This window comes from Schistocerca cancellata, chromosome 11, assembly GCF_023864275.1.
Source record: "Schistocerca cancellata isolate TAMUIC-IGC-003103 chromosome 11, iqSchCanc2.1, whole genome shotgun sequence".
NCBI lineage: Eukaryota > Metazoa > Arthropoda > Insecta > Orthoptera > Acrididae > Schistocerca > Schistocerca cancellata.
Window position 1 is genome coordinate 160,438,981 of NC_064636.1, and position 11,762 is coordinate 160,450,742.

Sequence of the window (11,762 nt, forward strand, 5' to 3'; positions counted from 1 at the left end):
GCGGGCAAGTGCTCTACCATCTGAGCTACCCAAGCACGACTCACGCCCCGTCCTCACAGCTTTACTTCTGCCAATACCTCGTCTCCTACCTTCCAAACTTTACAGAAGCTCTCCTGCGAACCTTGCAGAACTAGCACTCCTGAAAGAAAGGATACTGCGGGGACATGGCTTAGCCACAGCCTGTGGAGGAGAGCTTCTGTAAAGTTTGGAAGGTAGGAGACGAGGTACTGGCAGGAGTAAAGCTGTGAGGACGGGGCGTGAGTCTTGCTTGGGTGGCTCAGTCGGTAGAGCGATTGCCCGCGAAAGGCAAAGGTCCCGAGTTCGAGTCTCGGTCCGGCACACAGTTTTAATCTGCCAGGAAGTTTCAGTCCTTTATCCGTTTACACAGGAGCGAATGGAAGCGAACACAAGCCGGAAGCATTCGCATATCGATTCGTCAGTGTTCGCCAGCTTTAGCTTGCACCTCAGCAAGCGGTTACATTATTCGGGGGAGGGGGGGGGGGGGGAAGAGGAGGGAGGCAGAAGCGAACTCTATGCAACGAGCATAGAGCGTGAGCATTGCGCCACTGTTCTCTGCAGCTAGTAATCCGCACACACGATACCACACTACAGTTAAAGTCTCGATAGGAAGCATTAGGAGAGGATAATTTTGAATGGCGAGCGCGCTATTTTTGATGAAAGAAAAAAATAGCATAAGTAGACAACTATTTAGTTGGCTCTATTTATACCTAAGAGTGAGATGTGTGGAGGCGGCAGTGAAACCGAACTACAGCTTCCAGAACTTCCAGTCCAGAACTTTTGTCGGTTGACTCTTTCCTCCTCTGGCTTCTGGTAACAGGACGAAATTTAAAAGCACAACAGTAATTACCGAGGAGGAACATAACCTAGAGGAGAGCACTTACACTCTGGGTATAAGCAGCTGGAGTCATTTACGTTAATAATTGTTTCGCATTTCTATTGCTGATAGATCTCAGCTACGGATGTCTCCAGCGACGTACGCTAAGCGTCTCAAGGATTTTATTAAACATGCAAGGAATATGATGTTAATAAACTAACAATATAAATACTACCAATTACACAAACTACTCGATATCTGTTATGTAGTTTGTTAGACGGCAGATACTGTGATGCCGGGTAATTTGGCAACCAAAAGCACCTAACATCGCACCGGTACACCAGCCATGTAACTGCAGCTACCATGAATCTAAGTAACGGAAATTATCAAGAACTTTGGGCAGCATTTTCCATTTTAATCGCCGACACACACACACACACACACACACACACACACACACACACACACACACGTTTTATTTCAGAAAATTCTGTTTCAATAACAGTGAAGTCTAACTTCGTGCTTATCCACTCCGATCCTGGCGGATACAAGCCTCGAATGAGTTTAGTGTCTTTCTCACATCCCCGCTTGGACCTTTGAGTACTCTGGCAATCTTCCGTGAATCATATTTCTTCGCATCGGCATTTTCCCTGTGGACCTCTGGGAACCCTAAAGCATCTACAGCGAAGAACCAAAGAAAGCTGGTACACTTGCCTAGTATCGTGCAGGGCCCCCGCGATCTCACACGACGTGGCGTGGACTCTACAAATGTCTGGAGTAGTGCTGACACCATGAATCCTGCTGGGCTGGTCATAAATGCGTAAGATTACGAGGCGCTGGGGATCTCAACAGTACGTTGCAAGGCAAGTTGACTTCTGAAAGGCGTTTGACTCTGTGCCCCACTGCAGACTCCTACCTAAGGTACGAGCATATGGGATTGGTTCCCAAGTATGTGAGCGGCTCGAAGACTTCTTAAGTAATAGAACCCAGTAAGTTGTCCTCGATGGTGAGTTCATCGGACGTGAGGGTATCATCTGGAGTGCCCCAGGGAAGTTTGGTAGATCCGCTGTTTTGTATCTACATAAATGATCTTTTGGATAGTGTGGATAGCAATGTGCGGTTGTTTGCTGATGATGCTGTGGTGTACGGGAAGATGTCGTCGAGTGACTGTAGGATACAAGATGCCTGACAGGATTTGTGATCGGTTTAAACAATGGCAGCTAACTAAGTACAGATAGAGGTAAATTGATACAGAAGAATAGGAAAAGGAATCCCATAATATTTGAATACTACATTAGTAGTTTAGCGCTTGACAGTCACGTCGATTAAATATTTGGCCGTAACATTGCAGAGCGATATGAAGTGGGACAAGCATGTAATGGCAGTTGTAGGGAAGGCAGATAGTCGTCTTCGGTTCATTGGTAGACTTTTGGGAAGATGTGGTTCATCTGTAAAGGAGACCGCTTATAAAACACTAATACGACCTATTCTTGAGTACTGCTCGAGCGTTTGGGATCCCTATGTCGGATTGAGGGAGGACATAGAAGCAATTCAGAGGCGGGCTGCTAGATTTGTTACTGGTAGGTTTGATCACCACGCGAGTGTTACGGAAATGCTTCAGGAACTCGGGTGGGAGTCTCTGGAGGAAAGGAGGCGTTCTTTTCGTGAATCGCTACTGATGAAATTTAGAGAACCGGTATTTGAGGCTGACTGCAGTACAATTTTACTGCCGCCAACGTATATTTCGCGGAAAGACCACAAAGATAAGAGAGATTAGGGCTCGTACAGAGGCATATAGGCAGTCATTTTTCCCTCGTTCTGTTTGGGAATGGAACAGGGAGGCAAGATTACAGAGCCCCCACCACCTTGAAAAGTCTCCTAAAGAAAAAAAAAAAAAAAAAGCTTCGTGAGGTTGTCTCCATATCCGTACACGTCCATTCGCTCGATACAATTTGAAACGCGACTTGTCAGACCAGGCAACATGTTTCCACTCATTAACAGTCCACTGCCGGTGTTGACGGGCCAAAGTGAGGCGTAAAGCTTTGTGTCGTACAGCCATCAAGGTTGCACGAGTGGGACTACGGCTCTGAGAGCCCGAATTGATGTTTCTTTTCATGACATTTGTTGACGGTCCAGCATTGAAATCTGCAGCAGTTTGCGGAAGTGTTGCACTTTTGTCACGCAGAACGATTCTATCGTCGTTGGTCCCGTTGTTGAAGGATCCTTTTCGGGCCGCAGCGATGTCGGAGGTTTGATGTTTTACCGGATTCCTCATATTCACGGTACACTTGTGAAATGATCGTACAGGAAAATCCTTATTTCATCGCTATCTCTGAGATGCTGTGTCCCATGGCTCGCGCGCCAACTATAACGCCACGTTCAAACACACTTAAATCTCGATAACCTGCCATTGTAGCAGCAGTAATCGATCTAACAGCACCAAACAGTTTGTCTTATATAGACGTAGCCGATCGCAGCGCCGTATTCTGCCTGTTTACATATATCTGTAGTCTAATACGCATCTCTATACCAGTTCCTCTGGCGCTCCAGTGTGACACATTCCGTCACTCAACTCACGTCGACAACACAAGTAAACAGACTAAGGTTTCGCTCTAACTTCCACTGATCGTTCGCTGAAGCGCAGGCAACCAGAGAACGCGAGCGAGTGCGAACCGAACACGAACGAACGCTATTCCGTTGCGCTGGCCTGCTTTCGACGCAAAATATTCCTCGTCCGCCGACACTAACGCACTTCTGTTCTCTCCCGTGTCAGCCAGTCTTCGAGTTACAACAGCGTACCCACTGTAAGTCCCTGGTCGTTGTACCGTCATTTTATCGGCAGCAATGCAACTTAGTGTCCGTAATGCCTACTGATTAATACCAAACATCTTGAACGGGAACATTCATCACTTAGATGTGTGACAAATGTCCCCGCTCCTCACCCCCCCCCACTCATGTTTCAGTCGTGACGTATTTTTCTGTCGCGTTTTGGTAGTAAGTTGGACAAACCAGTGAATGGGCGACGAATGCAGTAAAGGTTGAGGTGAAAGACTGAGCCGAAAGTATATATTCGCTTCATACATGACGCACTTTCCATTGTAAGTATAGGAACAAACAAATTGCGAAAATACAGATTACCAATTGACAAATCCCAACGAGCATTTCGCATGTTATGAGCACGTGGCAGAAGGCACTACGCAACTCACGTATTTGCTGGTAGCGCATTTCCCAGTATTTCCGTACATTAAAGGCTGCTATGGTATTTCACACTTCCGCAGTACACAATTTAAAGGACGATAACTACCGAATACAACTCAAAGTTTCGCATAGAACGAATATCATCTGTCACCTACACGGGCAGTTTGTTTCAGCCATTCACAGCACAGGAAGGCCGATGCCACATGGAAACTTTCGTCACACGTATATGAACGCGATCCTTTTTACCAGTCTACTCTTAATGTAGGTTAAAGTAACTTCCCGTCTGGATAACTAACCCTTTACATTTCACTCATTAACCCTATATTTACAACGAAACTAATGACCCCTTCAGCTGTATGATAAATCTTTCTGTTGCAACTAGATTCGCGGCCTTAGAGCCACATCTTCGATGATACGGATTTAAATAATTTATTCCCAACGATAAGCAGTAGATGACCCAACATTTTTTCTCCAATTGTAATAAAACTGTTGAGCCGTAGAGAGGACAGTAGTCTAATTTAACGTGAGAAGGATGCAAGGAACCGACCTTCTGACGGTTAAACAGTTTTACCGCAACCGGACATACAACGTTGTGTCATCTACAGATTATCTTTTGGAGTAAATTATGATATCCGTATCCCTGAAGACTTACTAACGTAGCGAAACTAGTTGGGTCAGAAAACACTATGGTACAGCTAAAGCGGTCTAATGGATCAATTTTACAGCTGTGGATGCGTACAGCACAAAATTTGCTGTAATCACTGCATTGTGACTATCAACTCTGAACTCCCAGTCATGTAATTCGTACATTAGCAGATGAAGTCGGTATGAGTAGCAACACGTTATCTAGATAGAAAATATATTCACTCAATGCTGATTTAATTTATACTACATAACCCTTGTGAACTAAAATCACGACCTCAACTTTATTTACAGTTCGAAAATCTTCAACCTACTAATAGTGCCCGACAGCTTCGATCCATGACGTAATCAAAATGCAGTACCCGTCAACTATTCTCAATGCTAGGAATTATTGTTGCACACACGAGACTGCCTCAGCATTCTCCACTCCTTCCAAAGTAATGACGTAAGTGTAGACCAGATGTGGATTGAGTTCAGAAAAATAGAATCGATAGCAATTTAGAGATTTTGTAAGGTGTCAGGCAAACACCTTCCATGAAAACCCTGACATGATAAGCAAATCCAGTAGTATGTCACATAGCTCCGAATAAATCGTGACATTAAATTAACCAAAGTAATACGAGTAAAGAGTGAGCAAATCGAATACCACTGACTAACACAAGAATGCCTACATGCATGTCATACCTTCCCACCGTGAGACAGACGCAGTTCCGAGGGGAGAAACGAGAACAGAAGCCGAGAGCAGAACCGTGTTAAGCTGGAAGGCCCTACGATAAGAGGCGGACGGACACCCACGTCGCCATCTAACTGCTAGGACCACACCACCTGCAAGTTTTAGCGTGAGACTTTTTCGCGTCTCTGTTACGTTGCAAACTGTAAAAACATTGCCCCACCACGAAAAGTATAACGTTTCTCATTGGATAGACAGAATTTTTGTAGGCGGAGCTTAAGGTTAACATTGAGACCCTGATTGGTCAGATGAAAACACAGCCAGACAGTTTTTTTTTAAACCAACTGCGGTGAATTGTAGTAAGGAGAAGTTAAGAGAGAGAGTTGCTTCCGAGACAGCGAGGTGAGCGGAGCTGTGCTGCCTGCCGCCCCCTGACGAACACCGACAACGTAATGAACGCACGCGATGCCGCATTTTTGAGCGCATAAGGCGTCACTCAGAACTGCAGAAGTCTCATCTGTTACATCCCCTTTTTGCGTAATACTAGTGTCAATCGTTAATTAAAGCTCATGGTGTTCACATTTGACTCTTTAAGTAAAAATCTGAAACGCGATGATTTTTCTGTTATATAGTTATTGAGAAGCCACATCAGCCACTGTAATTTACGACAAGTTAGATAAGTAATTAAAGATAATTGAGGGTCACTGTAGACCATTTTGATAGTTTTCTCTTTTGTGAAACTTAAATTAAACCTAGATTATAGATGTGATATGGCATAGGTCATCCTTCGATCCATTGTAGAACTTGGAAACCCATTCAGGGAATATTCGTTCACATTTTTGTTGAACGCAGTTGGTTTTTACCATCCTGTATTAAAACATTTCCTTTTATCAATAATGCAATTTATAAACGATGTTTTGTGAGTGGAATAAAATTTCCAGTGGTAAACTTAACTGCTTTTTTGACGTTATTTTACCAGCTAACTAAAAATAGGAAAGCCTTGAACCCCTTCCACTAAATTTAGTTAGTATTAAGATTCTTTTACAGGGAGTGCAGTGGAGCTGACGCTGAAATCATTAAGCATTTGGTTATATCATCGCTAGTCTCACTGAACCCTTCTGAACTCTACATGTCATGTTTGGTCTGGCGTCTCCTTACCAGCAACAGGTCCCAGGTTCAAACTATTCAATTCCCTAAAAAACACCCTCAGAGCGTCGTTGCTCGAAAGTGGTAGGGAGACACGACATAGAACAAACAGGCACCATGCAGAATGTTTAGAATTTATACCAAATAAATTAACAAACGACTGAGCTGATCCTCGTTGGTACACAAAACGGGTCAGAACACTGTTGTAGAAACAAGAAAGACATGCCAAATTTAAACGAGGCAAAATCCATAAGATTGGCCTTTCACAGAAGCTCGAAATTTAGCGCGGACTTCAATGCGAGATGCTTGTAACAGTATCCACAACGAAACTGTCTCGAAACCTAGCAGAAAAACCAAAGAGATTCTGGTCGTATGTTGAGTGTTAGCTGCAAGAAACAATCAATGCCTTCTCTGGGCGATAGCAGTGGAGATACTGTCTAAGACAGTGCTGCTCAAGCAGGATTATCGAACACAGCCTTCCTAAATGCCTTCGCGAAAGACGAAGTAAATATTCCAGAATTCGAATCAGGAACTTTAACGTAGAAGTAAGTATCATCGGAGTAGTGAAGCAACTTAAATCACTTAATAAAAACAAGCCTTTTGATCCAGACTATTTCAATTACATTCCTTTCAGAATGTGCTGATGCAATAGCTCCATACCCAACAGTCATATACAACAAAAATGGCTCTAAGCACTATGTGACTTAAAATCTGAGGTCATCAGTCCCCTAGACTTAGAACTACTTAAACCTAACTAACCTAAGGACATCACACACATCAATGACCGAGGCAGGATTTGAACCTGCGACCGTAGCAGCAGCGTGGTTCCGGACCGAAGCGCCTAGAACCGCTCGGCCACAGAGGCAGGCTAATGATATAAAACCGTTCGCTCGACGAAAGATCCGTACCCAAGGACTGGAAAGTTGCACAGGGCACACTAATATTCAAGAAAATCAGTAGGAAACATCCACTTAATTACAGGCCCACATCATTAACGTCGATACGCAGCAGGATTCTGGAATACACATTGTGTTCGAACATTATGAATTCCAGAAATTCTTCCAATCCATGTGTGGCATGAATCAGCAATTCTGTGTTTAGTAGTATTAGTAGAAAACAGTCTTGGTTGCAATTTTAGTTCTTTTGTCAACTACGCGTTTCACCTTATTTATGCATCTTCATGCTGATCTTAATTTGGTATTTCTTAGGACGACCCTTTAGACAGTGTGCTAAGAGGCATCGTCGAGTACATCAGGCCACCATCGCCTTCACAGGAGCTGAACGCGTTATGCAGGTCATTGAGTTACTCGTGTCCATCTAGAAAGTATTTACCAAGGTTAACGAAGTCGATGATGGCCTGATGTACTCGATGGTGTCCCTTAGCTACACTGAAGGATCGTCCTAAGAAATACCAAATTAAGATCAACCTGAAGATGAGTAAATAAGATGAAACGCGTAGTTTATAAATAAAAAACTAAAATTGCAACCAAGATTTTTCAACTAATATTATCAATTAACTCAAAACTGTTGATACACAGTCAACATGGGTTTAGAAAACAAAGTTCATGTGAAACTAGCTCTTTATTCGCATGAAGTGCTGAGTGCTATTGACAGGTGATTTCAGATCGATTCCATTTTTCTGGTTTTCCAGAAGGCTTTTGACACTGTACCACACAAGCGGCTTGTAGTGAAACTGCTTGCTTATGGAATATCTTCTCAGTTATGTGAATAGATTTGTAACTTCCTGTCAGAGGTCACAGTTTGTGGTATCTGACAAAAAGTCATCGAGTAAAACATAAGTGACTTCTGCTGTTTCCAAAGGTAATGTTATACGCCCTTTGCTGCTCCTTATCTACATACACGATTTGGGAGACAATCTGAGCAGCTTTTTTTTGTGGTTTTAGGGCGCACAACTTCAATGGTCATTAGCGCCCAGACTACGTTAGGAATGCACCGCGAGGCACAAGTTTAAAACAGCAACTAAAAGGGAAAACACGATGAAAGACATATTGACAGGCATAGGATTAAAAAAAAACAGCATAATAAAATGTCCTGAGACAGGTTTGTCAAGTTGATAAAACGAAGAACGCGAGCAGCTGCTCCTGGGTCATCCGCTAAAATGGCATCGAGAGTACATGGCAGGCCAAGATCAAGACGCAGTGTGTTAAAATCCGGACAGGACGTTAAAATGTGGCAGACCATCAGCAATTGCCCACATGGGCAGAACGGCGCCGGCGCAGCCGTCAGCAGATGGCGATGGCTGAACCGGCAGTGTCCAATTCGTAACCGGGCCAAAATGACCTCCTCCCGCCGAGAAGGGCGTGAGGAGGACGTCCAAGCCGCAGGAAGAGGTTTCAAGGCCCGAAGCTTGTTGTCCGTAAGTGCAGCCCAATCGGCATGCTACAGCGATAAAATGCGCTGACCTTGCTACAATCTGATGAAGGGACACAACAAGAAGCTGTCTGAGGCTGGAGGACCGCAGCCTTGGCCGCGGCATCTGCAGCTTCGTTCCCAGGGATACCGACATGGCCAGGAACCCACATAAAGCTAACCGGAGAACCGACGTCCACCAGCTGCTGAAGAGAGCGTTGGATCCGGTGCACGAAAGGGTGAACCGGATATGGATCACTGAAGCTCTGGATGGCGCTCAGGGAATCGGAGCAGATGACATAAGCAGAATGTCGGTAGCGGCAGACGTAAAGAACTGGTAGAGGGCAAAGAGCTCAGCTGTGAAGACTAAACAATGGCCATGGAGCCAGTATTTGAAACTTTGTGCCCCGACAATAAAAGAACACTCTACCCCGTCATTGGTCTTAGAGCCATCTGTATAAATGAAGGTCATATGAATGAACTTCGAACGAAGTTCGACAAAACGGGAGTGGTATACCGAACTGGGGGTAACCTCCTTTGGGAGCGAGCTGAGGTCAAGGTGAACGCGAACCTGAGCCTGGAGCCAAGGTGGCGTGTGGCTCTCGCCCACTCTAAAGGTTGCAGGGAGTGAAAAATCAAGGTGTTGAAGGAGGCGACGAAAGCGAACTCCAGGGGGTAGCAGGGCAGAGACATACAACCCGTATGGACGGTCGAGAGAGTCGTCAAAAAAGGAACGATAAGACGGGTGGTCGGGCATTGACAGTAGCCGACAGGCATACCAACAAAGCAGTATATCGCGCCAGTAGGTGAGTGGCAATTCACCGGCTTCAGCATGAAGACTCTCTACGGGACTAGTATAAAACGCTCCGATCGCAAGACGTAAAGCCCGATGTTGTATGGAGTTGAGGCGGCCGAAGATGGACGGCCGTGCAGAGGAGTATACGAAGCTCCCATAATCCAGCTTGGAGCGGCCGATCGACCGATATAGGCGAAGTAGGACGGTTCGATCCACTCCCCACGACATACCACTGAGAACACGGAGGACATTTAGAGAACGGGTACAACCGGCAGTCAAATATGACACATGTGGAGACCAGCTAAGTTTCCTGTCAAATTTAACACCTAAAAATTTTGTTGTCTCCATGAATGGGAGAGCAATGGGACCGAGTCGTAAGGACGGTGGGAGAAACTCTTTGTAGCGCCAGAAGTTAATACAGACCGTCTTCTCGGCAGAAAAACGGAAGCCATTGGCGACACTCCAGGAGTAAAGACGGTCAAGAGAACGCTGAAGACAGCGCTCCAGGAAACATGTACGCTGCGCGCTGCGATAGATGGTAAAATCGTCCACGAAAAGGGAGCCTGATACATCAGCTGGGAGGCAATCCATTATTGGATTGATCGCTATGGCGAAGAGAGCGACGCTCAAAACTGAGCCCTGTGGCACCCCATTCTCCTGGCGAAAGGTGTCTGACAGGACAGAACCCACACGTACCCTGAACTGTCGATCCATTAAAAAGGAACGAATAAAAAGAGGGAGGCGACCACGAAGGCCCCATGTATGCATGGTGCGGAGAATGCCCGCCCTCCAACAGGTGTCGTAAGCCTTCTCCAAATCAAAGAACACAGCCGCGGTCGGGCGCTTCCGCAAGAAGTTATTCATAATGAATGTCGACAAGGTAACCAGATGGTCAACAGCAGAGCAGCGCCTACGAAATCCACATTGTACATTGGTAAGTAGGCGTCGAGATTCGAGCAGCCTAACCAAACGAGAGTTAATCATTCGCTCCATCACCTTACAGACAAAGCTGGTAAGCGAGATGGGACGATAGCTGGAAGGCAAGTGCTTGTCATTTTTTTTTTTTTTTGTTGGGTTTAAGGGCGCTCAACTGCTGAGGTCATTAGCGCCCAGTCACTGTTGTTTGAGCACATGGAATCTGGTAAAACTCAAGGGGATGGAGGGGACACCAGAAGGACCTGACAAAGATGCAGACAAAATAAGTAAAAAGATTAAATGTCCTTGGACAAGCCAGTTAAAGTTATAAAAAGCAGAATACGAGCAGCTGCTCGAGCGTCATCAGCTAAAACATCCGGGAAAGTAGATGGCAGGGACAGGACAACACGAAATTGACTAAAACGGGGACACGACAATAAAACATGGCGCACTGTTAATGCCTGACCACAAGGGCACTGAGGGGCTGGGTCACCGGAGAGCAGGTAGCGGTGGCTAAACCGGCAATGCCCAATCCGAAACCTGGTCAGAAGGACCTCCTCGCGCCGAGATGGTCGGGAGGATGTTGTCCAAGCAGTTGGTAGCGGTTATACTGCCCGGAGCTTGTTTCCTTGGAGGGATGACCAAGCATCCCACCACAACGACACAAGCCTCTTACAGACATCCCCACGAACGTCGGATGACGGGACACAATGAGAGGCTGGCCGAGGCAGGAGGACTGCAGCCTTGGCTGCAGCATCCGCAGCCTCATTCCCAGGCACTCCCACATGTCCGGGAACCCACAGAAAGCTGACAGAACCACCGTTATCAGCCAAAGAATGGAGGGACTGCTGTATCCGTTGTATCAAGGGATGGACCGGATAGGGAGCTCCAAGGCTCTGAAGAGCACTGAGTGAGTCAGAGCAGAGTACATACGATGAATGGTGGTGGCGGCGGGCATACTGAACGGCCTGATGGAGAGCAAAATGCTCGGCCGTAAAGCTGGAACATTGGTCAAGGAGCCTGTATTTAAATGTGGCGGCCCCGACGACAAAGGCACAGCCGACACAATCGTCAGTTTTGGAGCCATCGGTGTAAATAAAGGTGTGACCGGCAAGTCGAGCACGAAGTTCGGCAAACCGTGAGCAATACATTGCAGCCGGAGTACCATCCTTCGGGAGTGAGCTGAGGTC

The 11,762-nt window shown here is 45.9% G+C and overlaps 1 non-coding gene across 1 annotated transcript; it reads left to right on the forward strand.

The window, feature by feature from the left end:
• Positions 1–265: 265 nt before the first annotated feature.
• On the forward strand, positions 266–340 carry Trnas-cga (transfer RNA serine (anticodon CGA)). Its single transcript has one exon. It is a non-coding gene; the product is annotated as a tRNA-Ser (tRNA).
• The last annotated feature ends 11,422 nt before the right edge of the window (positions 341–11,762 follow it).